The sequence below is a fragment of the Podarcis tiliguerta genome (genome assembly GCF_965153285.1).
Source record: "Podarcis tiliguerta genome assembly, chromosome: 9".
Taxonomy (NCBI): Eukaryota; Metazoa; Chordata; class Lepidosauria; order Squamata; family Lacertidae; genus Podarcis; species Podarcis tiliguerta.
Genome location: NC_139542.1, coordinates 39,919,878 through 39,936,480, shown reverse-complemented (window position 1 = coordinate 39,936,480; position 16,603 = coordinate 39,919,878). Strand labels below are relative to the sequence as shown.

The window sequence follows — 16,603 nt, the reverse complement described above, 5'->3', positions numbered from 1 at the left end:
ATGTTAACTTAATATCTGCTTAAATAGCTGTTCTTTTATTAGTAAGGCAGTAGAGTTCTTAAAATGCTATACGGTTGCATCGGAAAACACCCAAAGAAAGAAAGTATTCACAGGCAAAACATGGTACAGTGTAACAAAGGAAGCAAAATTACTGAACCATTTGGAGGATAGTGAAGTATGGTGTTGATAACTTAAAAACAATTAAGGGCTGCTTCAAAGTTAACATTTTGCAAGCCTGCAGGGGCAAGGCAGCTAAACTGAAACAAGAGTATAAAAACAAACAAAAAAAGAGTATCAAAGCTCTACATACATAGTTATCTCTTGTGCATGCATAACATCTGTTTGTATCACTGCCTGTTCATAAATCAGACCATTATGTTTACTCCATATAAAGCAACTAAATATAGAAACAATGTCCTCATCCAAGGCTCAGTGCGATGGTGAGACTGCCCAATAGGTCCATCCTTTCTCCCATGCTAATGTTACTACCACATGGTGTGGTAGAAACTTTCTAAACAACAGACAGGAACAGAATAGGAACATATATGACAAGTAAAACATGAAATTAAGGAACTCTCCAGAATTCATTCTGATTCCGACACCACAATGCATGCAATAACTTTTTGCATGGAAGAACATCTTAAGACTATTTTTCAAGGTTTATCAAATTCAAAACTAATCTGTAATACTAAAATTCAAACACAAAGCCTCTCCCATACCTTATTGATCTTTTGTACTTACTTCTTATTTTTATAATATAGATTAGTCATGTTCTGGAGGCACTTATTTAATTATGTATTAGGCAGAAAGTTAATTTCCAGAAATCTGGAGTCTGGGCTAACGTGATTATAAATGTCTGAAGACTGCTGTGTGGAGACAAGTCTTAAGGAATCATGACAGGAACATAAACTTTACGTATATCTAGTTTTTCATTTAAAACTGCAAATGCACCTGTTAGCAAGGGGAATACCTCTGGTGAGGCATGACGAATGAGGGAAGGGGGGCTTTATAAATGGGTGTTGGAGATGGGAGATACAGGTACCTGTGCCCGCTCCCCATGTTGCTGAACCACAACTCCCATCATCCCTAGCCTTTGGCCCTACTGGCTGTGGCTGATGGGAGCTGGAGTCCAAGAGCAACAGGAGCTCCCCATCTATGGTATAAAGTGTAAAATATCATTGTTCTCACTTCCTATGTCACATTGGCTATTTGAAGCAAAGATCCTCTGCCTCAGCAGTACCCAGCCAGCCACCCTTCTCCTAAAAGGCTGGCACAGGTTTCATATACCAAACAATGGGTAGATGCATCCCATTGATTTAACTGCATCAGATGGCTGCTTTTGCTCATCGCTCCTGCTCCTGCTTATGCAGACTTCAGTCTTTCACATCAAAATCTGGGTGGAACAAACCAGATAATTGTTATTGCTGTGAGTTTGGGAGGTTGGGGGTTAGTCTGTACGATGCCAGAGTCCCTTCTAATTTGGGGCATCCTGGATCTAGCAAGGGCTAAAATCTAATGGGAGGATTCAATTGTTGGAAGTAGCCAGACCAGCTTCTTGATGTGTTAATGGGCTTAAGCATGGTAGTTAGTATAATAACGGAAATGGCTTTGTGCCAATGGGTGGGCCCCCTCCTCCCTCACCTGGCTGATAGTGAGAAGCACAATAGGTAGTGTGTGAGGAAGCTGGGCTAGAAGCAGGCAGAAGCTAGAGAGTGAGGGCAATGCTTGATTTGCGCATGCCTCCCAAGCTGTGGCTATTGGAGAAGCTAGACCTTCTGGGGGTTTTAATGCTGTGATCCCCTCCATTTTAGGCTCAGGTTGTATATATGTAGAAATAAACCATATATTGAAAGGACACCACAGTGTATCTGCTCTGCCTCATTCCAAGGAAACTGAACCCTGGGTAAGCTCCTAGAACCCCCTGAAATCTCGCACCACTCAGAGATTGGGGTGGCATATTATCATTCTTGAAATGCCTAGTAAATCTAGCTTTTGGTATGCATTACTTCTGGGGATTTGGATTATTTCCTAGGCAGGAACACAATTTGAGATGCACTGGGGTGGGGAGAGGAGATGAATGATACACCACACATGTCTAAGCCTTGATGTTTTCTTTTCAACTAGAGCCAAAACATGGTGAATTCTTTTTAAAGAACTTATTTTCTATGATACTTTTTTTTCTGAAATAAAAGAACCCAATTTTCTTGGAGCATTCAGCGACTTTGGAGAAGTCAATGTGTTATGGAAAAACAGTATCACTATAACATGTTTTGATAATTCACACACCCATCCCACACCCCACACTGGGCACAGATTCTTTCAACTTTGTTTGCAGCAGAGAATTAAATCCTACATAGCAAGTGATGCATCAAGCTGACAACAGGAGCAGATTCCAAAGCGACAAGACACTGTCACTAAAGTAGCAAAGCTGGAGCTAAGATATGAGAGCTGTTAATATTTGACTTAGAATGTCAAATGTTTCCCACCGCCTATCCAGTTACTGCTGAAATGAAATTATGGAAATACATTATAAATGCACACATTTTGCCTCACACATTTTTCTTTTAATATGTGAACAACAGTCAGCTAGACTAGAGAACATAGAATGGAGCAAGCAACAGAACGATTCTATAGGAACCTGCACACACCACTTAAAGGTTTGTCCCATTTTAGCAGCTGAAACTTGCAATGTAATGAAGTCAGTATTGTACATAATACTTCTGGCCTATTAGCAAATATGTTATTCATAGACTGAATTTACTATCCAAAGTATGGCTTATTGGTTACAGCAGAATATGGAGTTTATTGAAAGAAAATGAGTCCAAATGACACGTGACTGCAGGAGATCTTTGATTAAACCTCCCAATATTTTCGTTTTCAGTTCAAGACAGCCACAGGCAGCTCTAAATTAGTTCAGAGCTGTGGCACAAAGGAAGGAGTCAGCACCAAAACTGCTGGACTGCCCCTCCCACAGGGCCATTGATCCAACTCAAATCAAAGCACCCCATGGCTATTTTTAATTAAAAAGTAAAAGTGAGAACCAGTCACAAATCTCCCACATCCCATGTAGTTTAGCTTGTGTGTCATTAGGAATAAAGTACCTTAAGATTATGCTTGTGAATGCATTGGTCTCAAAATAACTGAGTTTGAAGTTTAGAGTGGCCCCTGGGAACAAGTGAATTAATATTCATTAACTGCCATGCTTGCTCTGTGATATTAATATTCATATTCATTTGTAATCCATAACAAGTTATACAATGTATTTTAGCCCCCTTCATTGTTCAACAGCTAGGGTGTTGACTTGTATCAACCACAATGGGCAAAAACAATAGGGTGTCCATATGCTCTCCTTCACAGAGGACAGTCCTTTGTTTGAAGGAATCCTCTAGTTGGTGAGCTATCTGGTTTTAAAGATAAAGACCCATAAGAAGGGAGAGCAGGGACTTTGAAGTTGCCCATCAAAAGCAGCAGCTGGACAGCAGATTGAGCAAGCACACAGATCACCTGTCCAGTCTTTCTCACTATATTGTACGTCTATGAAAACTGTAGTAATCAATTATACATTTGTATCTGTACATATGAATTAGCGGAAGCAAATTTTACACAAATCAGTGTCCTCTTTTGTGGAGATGTGTTAAGTGACCACACTAATAAGCAAACTGTTGTTGCAGGTTGCCAATTAGTTTCTGGGCTATATTCCAGCTGACTGTACTTACATGGCCAAGGGCAGAGGTACAAGAAAAACTCCCCTTCTCTTTTGTTTTTTTCCTACTTTGTTATGAAATTTTTATATCCCACCTGCCACCTTAACCAGGGCTCTATTTCAAAATTTGACAGCACAGGTGAAACCATTTAAAAGATCTTGCTACTTGTCACTATCAATTTTGCAACCCCAAATACCTCCCTCAGTTGAGTTTAAAAGGCTGACAATGACCTGTTTGTATTATCTGGATATTTTAAACAATTACTGTTGCATTCCTATGCACAATTTCCTGAGAGTAAGGACCACAGAATTCAGCAATATTTACTTCTGAGGAGACATGTATATGATTGCAGTGTTCAGTGTGTAAAACCATAATGAGACTTTGATTCTTCTTGATACTATTTTCCTTTTATAAACCATCACAGGGCAGTATACAGATTTTAGAAATGAAATTAATTGCATCAGCGTGCTTATGGTTATATTGCATTGCTTTTCAAGCACTAAATATACAACCGAGCACAATTCACATCTCAGTGTAGGTAAAAGGTGAAGTATTTTGATTTACAATTATTTGCTCTTACTAATTTCAACAGAAAAAAAAATTCTTAGACCTAAGGAATCTGCTCAAGTTTCTTGCAAATTATTGTTTACAAGCAGAGCCTAACAATCCAATATTGGAAGCTTCTGCACTAGAACTAATAGGAAGAAGCACAAGGATCCTAAAACTTGTGCAATTTCACAATCTACACTTTGAAGGGAATTGAACACAAACTTCAGTTTAGCACAGTACAGCTGCCAGCAGCCACCATCATTGTCGCAGTCTCCCATCCCCATGTAGAAGAACCTCGTTGTATGCACCCTGGGCTGTGGTTCAGTAAAGCACATGCCTTGCATGCACAAAAGTCATGTTCAGTTCCTAGCATCTCTAGTTAAAAAGGATATTGGGTAGCAGAGATGAGAAAGACCTTTCTCAGACACCCTAGAGCACCACTGCTAATCAGTGGAGAGGATAATGGGCTAGATGGATCAATAATATAAAAAAGCAGCTTTTTACAAGCCATTTTGTCTCACTAGAGCTGCCGATGTCATACAGGCTGTGCCAGACACAGAATACAGTTTTAGCTTTTGTGGAGAAGGTCAGTGTTTGTTCCATAACAGGAAAGCAGATTTGCAGGATCAAAATAAATCCTCTCCAATCTAAACAACTGTTACATCCCTTTAAAAAAGATAACCATGCAGAACAATTTTCCAATATATACTCAGTTTTCTTACTTTTCTAACACAAAAGCATGTTGTTACACCCATAATAGTTCCAGTGCTTTGGGGGGCCCAACAGGTATTCCCTTCCATATGAGTAATGCATTGTATACAGTTTGTGCTTTATAGTAGCTCCTTCCTTTCTTTTTTCATTCAGTCCACTTTGCTGTCTTTTTTTCCTACTTAATATTTTATTAAGTTTACACACACACACTATGCACTCACTGTGAACAACAATGCATACACAAAACTGAACATCCTTCTTCGCATCCCCATTTTCCTCTGTACAGTTTTCATATACTAGAGGTTATAAGCAGTACTTATGGAAATATAAAGCCACGATCGACATCTTGCCTAACTCCCTCATCTATCTTTCTTATGTCTTTTGCATTATAAAGCACTTTCTTTCCCCCCACCACCCCAGCCAAGACTTGTTGGGGAAAGGATCTCACCAGACTGAACTACATTGCACTGGACCGACTGATGCTAAATGTGTCTGTTTGAAACATATATTTAGCAACCCCTTTTACTCCTGAAGGGCATATTAACTATATTAATCATCTCTAGGTCACTGGAAGCCTTTGGCTTGGAAAGAGATTATTTAATTACTATTTGCTTTGTCTAGGCCTCTAGACAATCAATGTGCTTTTGACTCAGTGCAAGCATTAACTCTTTTATAACCCTTCCTTGAGCTCGAAATGCTCCTGTTTACTGGGTACACATGAACAATCATTAACATTCTGGGTTTTTACTTGAGGTGATGAATTCGTGATGCCATGCCTTCTACACTGCCATGTAGATTTGCTCTTTTTAAAAAACAAAACCATCCTATTATTTCATAACATTGTCATACCACTTAAGGAGCTTGTGTGTGTACGTCTCATTGAACCAGCCATTCCACATGCACATAACAATGTAATACATTTGATAGTTTTCAAGATGCCACAAGACCGTTGTTTCTACTGCAAAAGATTTACTCCTCTGAAAGCATAAATATTGTCCTATTCAGAATAATCATTTGACATATCACTCTTGAAAACTGTACCATTTCAAACTATATGCAGAGGGATTGCACATTTGAATACTGTGCTCCTCAATGTTATATTTATGTAAATGGTGGGTGAAATCCATGTAGAAATCCTAACATAGTATCTGTGCTACTAGATTCATTTTGAGCAGTTTCGGTACACTAAGAAAAAAAGGGGAAGTACAGCATATTAACTGTTGGAACTCATCAGCATGCCAACTAGCATAAATTGCTTTAATTATAAAGAGTACTTTTAATTGACATTTTAATCAAATTCTAGCCTGTTTGGTCTCTACCTACTCCCCTTCCATGTCACAAACACACACACAGTGTAACCTTTCTGCTGAATTTTCTGGTGTGTTTTTTAGAATCTCACCCATCCTGTGATTTTTCTAATTTTTATATTGGTGTTTGTCATTCTAGAATAAACATGCAAAACATTATTGTAGTCAGTAGAGGCTGCTAACTCCCTTCAGCTTGATTTGGAACTAGGTCAGCAATTATAAGACTCACTGGATAGCTAAATTTTAAAAACTAGAGGAAAACCCCCAGACTCATCTTTTTCTATCTAAAATGACCCCAATGTCACTTTGGCAAATTGTCTCAACGTTTCACAGACCTTTAACTCACCTTTTTGACACCAACCTCATCTCACACAAACAGCTTCAAAGGATGATATCAAGGGATCAATGGAGAAGATCAAAACTTATGGAAAAGAAACCATCCAATTTCTGAATTTGCCTAATCAAGCTCTAGGAAACTTCCCAGCCAAAGTAGTGCTTAACGTGTGCAATGGTTTCCCCATTTTTCATCTGACACTGACACCAAAAAACATTCCTTCCATAAGCCACAATATATTTTTTTAATGAACTACATATTTTAAATTTGTGGTTAGATTTATGCTAAATATTTCTCATTAGTTATGTTTTTAGCTGTTCCTATTTTATCTGTAAGCTGAATTTAGCCCCTGTCAGGATGGGGGTGGGGGAGGCAGGCGAATAAATAAATGTGAACAAGCTTCTCCAATTTATTTACTAACTTAGTAGCACTGGTCCATTGGTTACTTGAAATATTGTAATTCTCTTCCACAGAATGGTGACACAATTCACTGATACTGTGAAGCTTTTGGGTGATAAAGTTTGTGTTGTCATATTACACAATAGTGTTTCTTGTTGCCCAATTTCCCAAGCCATAGAACATGCCAGGGAATAGCCTTTCACAGGGTCAGTGTCCTTGTGAGGAAAGAGTCCTGGAGATTTGCACTGCTTTTGTATGCTCTGGTTATCTTCAAACAAGCAAGTTATGTTGAATGGGAAGCAAGTATATAAACAGGCATCAATTGTCAAAAGCAACAGGACATCCCTAAGGCTTATACCAGTCAAGTCCAAAAACGTAGCAACTGTATCTCTCTTTGTCTAAATTCAAAAGTGTTTCGCTTTTCCCTTTCTTGGCACTACAGATGGAGAAGAATTTTGTTCAGGTCACATTTTTAAGCAAACTGACCTAATTTACACCTTCTGGACTAATGCACAGATCAGAATGTAATTATCTATTGGATTTCATGCTTCTCTGAAATAGCTAACATAGTTCTCAGCTTTAAAAATGCACCAAAATGCAAAAAGTATACATTTTTGTGATACAATATGTCAAGAAATGTGTACATTGAGCTAGAATAAGCATTTAAATATATATTTTATAAAGTATTATTAAGTGCATATCTAAATACATTTTTCTATGGACTTTAAAAAATGCAATTAATCCATGAATGGGGCAGAACAGACTCATGAATGAACACATGCAAAACTGACATGGACCAGATGTGCACTGATTTGTCCATCCCTACTTGGCGATAGATTCCCTGGGCGTGGTGGGGGGCTCATCTCAGACCCCACCCTGAGAGGTATAGATATAACTAGCATTCCAAACATCTGGAAGAGCTAGCCTAGTTTAGTAAGGATCAGTAGTGACTGAGTATGTCCAAGCTTTGTAAAAGGTAGCATATTTATTGCAATGCTATTAACCTCCTTGAATTCATGGGAAAGGCAATAAAGACAAACAAACACAACTAACCTTTTTGTGAACTGTATTTCAAAGCATTTAGGGAGTGCTGTCTAAAGCATTTTAACAAACTGGGCAAATGGAAATTTCCATCCAAATTCTATCAATGCAATAAATTCATTATTGCAATATTTTTCTTGCATAATTATACAATTAATGTTATTTAAGCAATCACGTGGGCATGTCTGGGACCCTGGGCACTTTGAACAGAAGGAGCTAAGAAATGATACTTGGTCCCATTCATATATATATATCTCCACCCACACATAAACAAACCAAATTATTCTCTAAGATTCTCCGTGTTACAAGTGACCTAATTACAATATGGACTGGACTGTGCTCAAGGGATATAACAATACAAGTGACAAATCTGCTTTCCCAAAAACTGTTTATGTGTATTATCCCTGACTTTTTACATACGGAAATATAAAGCCATTATTCTCTTAACCTTTCATATACATATCCATGCCTATCCATGCTCTCTACTACTCTACTAAAATAAACATAAAGTGGAACTCAGATGAATTATATTGAACTCTTGTTGGTTTTAAAACAGTTCAAAAAATTCAAAACTATTCTTTACTTAACTACTGTACTGTAATCCTCTACATGTTCTGCCTTCATACTTGCAGGAAGCTGTAAAAGTCCAGCTGTGACATCTTCAACAGATTTATTTCAATGCCCATTAAGTATGCATTTGAGGTGAGAAAATCCATAGTTGCACAAGAAAGAAAGAGTGGGGGGAACTCAGGTTACAAACATGGTTTCAGCTGCTGCCAAATGTGATTGCTGCAACAGAAGCACTTAGCAGCTGTAAACCCTGTGCAATGAAAGAGACCTCTACGACAACATCTGAGAAAGGTACATGGGCCTCCACTTTGATTTATTCTCTCTCTACACAGAAGGCAAGAAAGGTTATATCCATGAAATATGTTGCTCTCTTTTTTGGCAAAACGTTTTGCAAGATTGGTTCAGCCGATAGTCGGTTATGATTAGCTTGCTCCCTCAGGGACGCAATCCTAAACATACTTCTCTGAAAGGAAAGGCACATTCCTAAAAGCCACAGCATTTTGGCTCCACGTGTGCTAGGATGGCTTCTCCCCTGCCCTGTATGTACAATGTGATATGTGGAATACATCCTGTCTATATACATAATGACACAAATATACTAGGCTCAAATTCCACATATGCAACAGAAGGGAGTAGTTGCAGCATGTGGATGAGGCATATATTCTGTATCTTGTGTGTGCATGCATATATATATATATATATATATATATATATAGCATTGCAGGGAACATACACAAGACTGAGGCTCGTTCTATTTTATATGTGGAATCTAGCCATGTGTGGAATCTACCTACTGGTGTGAATTGGCCCTAAGCCCTGTGGATTTCAGTGGGGTATGACTTCCAAGCAAACAAGTTTTTTTGGTTGGTGGGTTTTTCCAAACAATGCCCTCCAAAGCATTATAAGGTTTACTAAACCCAGTTATCAACTTCGTTTCTCCATGATGGAGACCACATCTTATGGGGCCAAGGGAAAAGAAGGCAAGACAAATGAAAATAAAGAAATGTACCTATTGCTATTAAATAGCAATGTAACAAATGTTTGTGCCATAGGAGCCAGATGTGTGTACTTCATGGATTACCTCAAAGGAGTTCATATAGCTGATAAACTGATTAAAAAAAATTACTCAATATATTTCAAATAACTGCTCAACAACTGCATTATACTCTAGTCTACTGCAATGTTATCTTCACATTCAGTTGTCAGGGGGGGAGGAGCACCAAAATAATTATCTGGCTATTATCAGTTAGTGACCTTTTCCACTTTGTTTCTTCTCCTTCCCAACTGTAGAGTGAAAGGAATCTTCTGACTGCTCTTCTATTTAGAGATAATGATCAGTTCAGCTGATTGGGGTATCTCTGCTTGCCTTTTATCTAGCAGCCTATCTGGTCTACTCATGATTGACAGAGTATAATAAAGCCTAATCTCAGTTTCAGAATCACAGCAATACACATAGGAACAAGATTTCATTCCCTACCTTTTGATAAAAAAGTGAAAACAAATTGACTGTTTCACCACTTTTTGATAGCAGTGAAAACAATATATGACTTCTCCTAAATGGCATAAAAAGTATACCGGCCAATGTAACCATTTCAAACAAATATTAGTTTTATTATATAAGAAGCCATATTTTCCAGTAGCTGCCGCCCCTATCAGAGTTGTTGTCATCACCAATCTAGAAACTTCAATGTGAAGGCAGCACCTTCTGGTTTGTTCTTTTTAAATTTATTCATCCCAGTCCTCTGTATTTTCCACAAAACTACATTCATTTATCAAAGAAATGTATATGCTACCTTTTAAACAAACTGTCCCAAGATAATTAATTTTTTAAAATATACAAAACAATCCAATTACAAAACTATAATTACTACTGACAATTTTATGTCAACAACAGTTGAAAGATCCATTAGGTATTCAAAACTCACATCAGAATCCACAGGAGTGAATTCCACAGACAGATACTTGAATTTGCAACATTTCAGATTTGATTTGTTTAATTATTCTAATCAAGTATCAACCAAAAGTGTAGTGGTGGTAGATGTTCACTCAAAGGTCAGGCTGCATTTTGAGTGTGTTGATTTTATAACATTAAAAAATGCAGAATTCACGATATTCTATTAACTCAGACAGTTGGAAGCATAACCATAAACCATTTATCCTGACTGTCTAGATTTTAAAAACAAAACAAAATACATTGCAAGCTTCATTTTGCACATCCACATTTTTATTTTGGATCTGACATGAAAATCCATCAATAAATTATATACTTTGAAACGGATTATCTTAGTTATCCATTAATGAAACTGTTGCCTTCCAAAAAGAATTATTGACAACAGCATTAATTGTTGTAGTAGACACCTTTATCCGTAACCAGTGAGATAAGGAGCTAAACATTATGACCTTCTTTTGTGACTCCATAAAGATGTATCATGAAATAATTCTCATTAACCTCACTTTCTATATTGTTCTGGTATTACACAATGTACTTTGAAAGATATTGTTCTTTCACCATGCTTGTCTAAAGTTAGAATAAAACACATGCAGTAGGTGGCCCAGACGACAAGACCCCCACTCTTGACCTCATTGATGTGGTCAAATGAAAGCATAGCAATATGTTTGGCACCAGCTTAGCAGCAGGAGTTGCCGGAAGGACCTCCATATACACTGCCCAGGCCCGTCACTAAGGTTTGACGTCCTCCCAGGAGGTGCAAACCCATTGCCTCTTGAGACAGATGGATGCCAACAACAAGTAGGTGGTAAATTACAACTCATAAGGAAGTACAATAAAGTCACAAAGTTTCTGGTGGTTTCTTAAAATTTATCAAATACATTCTGGCATAGGCTTTTGTGGACGAGAATCCATTTCTGTCAGATGCACCTGACAAAACAGGGACATGAAAACTTATGCCACAGTAAATATGTTAGGCTGCAGTCCTATACCCATTTACCTGGGAGTAAGTCCCATTGAACTCAGCAGGACTCACTTCTGTGTAGAGATGCAAGTCTTTAAAGTGTTAAGTCTTTAAAGTGCCACCTAAATTCCAACCACTCAATAACACAGTTAGATAATTAATAAAAACCATACTAATTTATTTGTTTTTTTTACTCATATGCCAGTTGCATGTTTTCATACTGGATTAGAAAAGGGGCAAATTGGCTAAGAAACTAAGAAACTTTCAAGATTTTAAACAGTTCTTAATTTTAGCTTCACAACCATGAACACAAATGGCAGAAACAACAGCAGATTCAACAATGGAGCCTTTGACAAACATTAAAATACTGTCCCCAAGTGCTCAATCATAAACCAGAAAAGTAATATATCTCTAACCTGTAGCGATTAATTCTACTTTAACTCTGCTTTCAATAGACATTGCCATACGATGCATACGACAGCATCACACCAATAAGTCCAGTTGGTTTTAAAATAAGAACTTATTTTCTAAACTTGCTGGAAGTTATGTAGATGAGACCGAGGCAAAGTATTCATAAGGACAAGAAAGGAGAGTTAAAACTAGCAGCCTTTTGCCATATAGCCTACATCATGCTCAACATTTCAAGAGTTTGGATGGGGAGAGGATGTTTCTTTATAGAATGTGAAGCAAGTATCAATAATTTAATGTCTGAAATCAGTCTGACTTGCACTCTAATATGCACCCTGTGCAACTATATATTTTAGAGCTATCTCCAAGAAAGGTGGTAATGGTGAAGCAACTGGGTATTGGAGTTTTGTTTTGTTTATTTTGCATACTCAGATACAATGGCCAAATAACCAGAAAAAAACAGCCTTGGCCTGGTTTGTGCTTGATTCACAAAAATCTACAGATGAAATTTTCCACAGACCAGAGATAGCGTTGGTGCCAAAGCATGAAAACGAGCTAGTACATTTCCTTCTTTCTTCTCTAACGGGAATAAACGCCTTATTTTGGGTTGTGTCATTTCTGATGAATTTTTCCTGATCGTTTTGACACTATACAATGGTTTCATCTGCTGTTTTCCTCCTTACTTCTGTTGACTACTGATTCTAGTTTTAGTTTCCTCATTTTAATTGATAACAAGATAGAGACAAAATTTAAAAAAAATCCTTCCAGTAGCACTTTAGAGACCAACTAAGTTTGTTATTGGTATGAGCTTTCGTGTGCATGAACACTTTTTTTTTATTTTGTTTCGACTACAGCAGACCAACACAGCTACATACCTGTAAGATAGAGACAGTGTGACATAAGTGGCTACAATTGCTAAAGTTGGGGACATTCAGATCCAGCCATGGAGCACATGAAATGATTGATCCATTCTGCTCTCCTCCACACATTTTTTTTGTTTTTAAAAAACATTTTATTTACAATTCTATCAATAGTGTGTCTTGCCTCCAAGGAGTTAAAACTTGTATATATTGTTCTACCCTTCCCTATCTTATCTTCGCAATAACCCTGTGAGGTAGGCTGTGCCAAAAGACGTGATGGCCCAAGGTCACTCAGTGAGTTTCATGGCTGAGTGGGGATTTTGGCCTTGATCTCAAAATGACAACTGTGAAGCTAAAAGGGGGCGAAGAAAATCGGACGCCATCCTGACCTTGGAAGAAAGGGGAGTTATGATTTGGTTTGGTTTGGTTTTTAAATGCAACAGATCCTTGCAAACTGCTTTGAGAACCGTTACAGTTGTAAAGCGCCGAGCAAATCTTCTTACGAAACAATAACGAAGAAATAACATTTAAAGAAGCAGCCATCCAGCCTATGCAAGTATTTGCACAGCGTGCGAGCTGCTTTTTCGGGGCGCAGCTACGGTGGCCGCTGAGGACGACTCTGGACAACTCTTGACTCGGCCCGAGGAAAGGCCGGCGCGGCCTCGGCAGCAACCTCCCCTCCAGCTCCTGACAGGGTGAGGGTGGAAGCAGCTCGCTCCGCCTTTTCCCACGAAGCTGCCCCGCTGCCACTGCCTGGAAGCCCGGAGCACGTCCTGACCCCGCTGCCCTGACCCGGGACGCTTCGCCCTCTGCCGCGTTCCGGAGACCGGAGCGTGGGAACCAGGCAGAGCGAGAGCCGGACGGGCGCGCCGAGGGGGGAAGGCGGGGCCCGCAGGCTCCCGCGGCGGCTCCGGTTCCCTTCAGACCGAGCGAGCCTCTTGCCGGGCGCAGGACTTGCCTCGGCACCAGCAGGGCGGGAAAGGAGAGAGCTGCCCGTCGCGGCCCGTCTTTCCTCTGTGGAGAGGGTAGGGAGGTCCGGAGAGGAGTCCTGGCTGAGGAACCCGCTTTGCTATTGGCAGGACTTTGCGGAGCTTCCAAACCACCAACCGCGTGCGGAGGGGGGGGGGGCAGTGAAGGAATGGTGCGCATAGGAAGGTGAGGGAAACGGCAACAATACCCCCTCGCTCCCCCCCCCCATCACCTGCTTCAAGTGGACCATGCCCAGAGAAAGGCATTCGCGAACCAATTTAGGGCAGAAGAAGGAGGAAAGTGGTGGTGCGCGGTGAAGGTTGGGCTAGACCGAGGGAGCGGCGCAGGCAGCGCTTGAGCAGGCGAAGAAGGGCGGGAGAGGGCCACACCCCGGCGCGCCAGGCAGCGCCAGCCCCTCCCCTCCGCGCCCTAGCGCTGTCCAGGGTCCCCATTTGCCCCGGCTGGCGGCGACGAGACGTCTTTCTCCTCGACGCCTCAGCGAGAGGTGGCCGCGCGCCGCCGCCGACCCGAGCAGCCCCACCGCCGCGCGCTCGCCCCGTTGCCGCCTGCTTTGTGGCGCTCGCCTCCTCCACTCACCCCGTCGCGCTGCTTCTCCCCTTTCGCTTCGCCCGGCGCTCGAGCGGCAGTCGGCGGCTCTTGCTGCTGCTTTTTCGGCGGCGGCGGCGGTGCCTGAGGGGAAAGCGCCGCTCGCCTTCCCAGCTCGACAGCCTCTCCCCGGCGAACTCATGTTGGAAACGTGCGTTTGGACAGCTGGCTTCAGCCGCTTCTTCTGGCCCCTCCCCGGCCTCTCGCTCCAAGCGAGGAGGCGCTTTCTTGGGCGCCCAATCGGAAGAGCCGCCGCGGCAGGAGCGGAGCGGGGGTGGGGGGGGAGCAGCCGAAGCGACACAAAAGGAGGAAAGATAGCAAGGTGCGGGGGGGGGGGGGAGAAGAATGAGCGAGGCACTCGTTAGGTGGCACATTTTAAGACTTCCCATCATCTTGGGTTCTACTGTGTTCAGTCGCCGATTACCGTAAATACAAACACATATAGGTTCTTGGCTGCCACATAAAGCCTTCCCCCTTATTCTAGAATTGTTGGGAGTTAAACACCTTCACTATTATTATTATTGCATTTCTATGCCATCTTTCCTCCAAGGAGCTCAAGGTGGCACCGTCTTTCTCATTTTATCCTTAGAACAACCCTGTGAGGTAGGTCGGGCTGAGAGTGAATGAGTGACTGAACCAAGGTCACACAGTGAGTTTGAAGATTAAGCTGCATATGATTTGAACCCTGGTCTCCCTGGTCCAGCACTCAAACCACTACACCACACTGCATCATATGTAGCTTGCCCCAAACAGATAAACATACCTGGATGCCACTGGGAACTCTTCTATTCCACCAGTCTGCGTTCCTCCCCGCCCCCAGCATCTACTGCCTTAGCCTATGTAATGAGAAGGCCAGCCCGGTTAATCCATCTCTTCAAGTTATATGGACCTTTCCAACTTGGCATCATGCCGGAAACTTGCTTCTGAGCCGGGAGTGGCCTGCCACAGCACTGTCAAATACTTGCAATAAAGACTATGCTCAGGAGAAGCAGAAGTGGAGATGCTTCTGGGGGCCTACAGATGAACAAGTTCCTGGGTGCTATAGATGAGACTCAAGCTGTCATGAATTGCCTGCCACTATCAGGAGTTCTACCCGGATTGGAGAACCTCAGTCCCAAGATGCAAATACAGCCCTCCAGACCTCTCTATATGGCCCTCAAGACTCTCCCCATGGCACACACTTCAAGCTCTGCACCCTCAGTTGTTTTGGACTGGCTGTAATGTGATCATCCCTTTTGCATGGATAGAGGATGGAGAAGTCAGTGTGCATGTGGAACCTCTGATTTTCAATGGTATGTGCTGAGTAAACTTCAGGTGGCTACCACCCAGCAATTTTCCCATGTAAGGATAACCAAACGTAACTAAGGCCTTTGATTGTTACCAAGAAAAGCTCTCTTCCTATATAGATAATACCTCTTTTTCCCTTTTCTTTTAAAGAAAAAAAATAGGGCAGCTGCTCATGAAAATGTCAAACTGATTTGTGTAGGATACAGTTTAGGATTCCTTGTCCTAAGTGGGGAAATGGGTGCACACACATTAATGTGATAAGACGTAAATATTGAAAATACAAAAATGCAGAGTGCAAACATTATGATACTGATATATTTGGTTATTCATATAACTAGAGTTGCAAACGCAAGAAAGAAAGGAAATGCTGTCATTAAAGTGAAAAAATGCATAAGGCTGACAGTGTCTTGAAACTGATCATTCTGTACATCTTTACCAGTATCTGTTTTTCTCCAGTGGAGTTGTATGCATGCAACAAGTTTTGGTTTCCTGCTCTTTGGAAAAGCAGCCCAGTTTTGGCATACCCACACAACAACTCATTATGCTTTGGCTTGTGAATTTTGCAAATAGGGAATTGTTCCTAGCTTTTTATATTGATCCCTGAGCCCTCATTTTGCTCTGGATTTTAGCATGTTCTTTTGTATGTTGTATTTTGTAACTTTATAATGCATTGTGGCTTGGCTCTAGCTGCATTTAAATAAACAAACAAAAGTAAATATTCAAGAAGCTGATCATGATATGCCTCCTTTTTTCTTTTTCTTTTAAAAACATCTGGATCCACTCTTCACTTTATGGGAAAATCCTCTGAGTGTGTATTAAAAAAAATCATTCATTGTAAATACATGCACACAAATTGAACACAGATGAAATCCTTCTCGTTCAGGAAGCTGAATCATTAATTGGACTAACATTTGACTGGTTGCAGTTTTGAAATTACTCTGATTTA

The 16,603-nt window shown here is 40.7% G+C and overlaps 1 protein-coding gene across 1 annotated transcript in view; it reads right to left on the bottom strand.

The window, feature by feature from the left end:
• The window catches only part of GUCY1A1 (guanylate cyclase 1 soluble subunit alpha 1), a 35,638-nt gene extending 21,048 nt beyond the window's left edge, over positions 1 to 14,590 (bottom strand). The window contains exon 1 of the mRNA XM_083457748.1: positions 14,362 to 14,590. The gene's annotated coding sequence lies outside the window, so the exon portion shown is untranslated. The remainder of the gene's footprint in view (positions 1 to 14,361) is intronic.
• Positions 14,591 to 16,603: the final 2,013 nt, after the last annotated feature.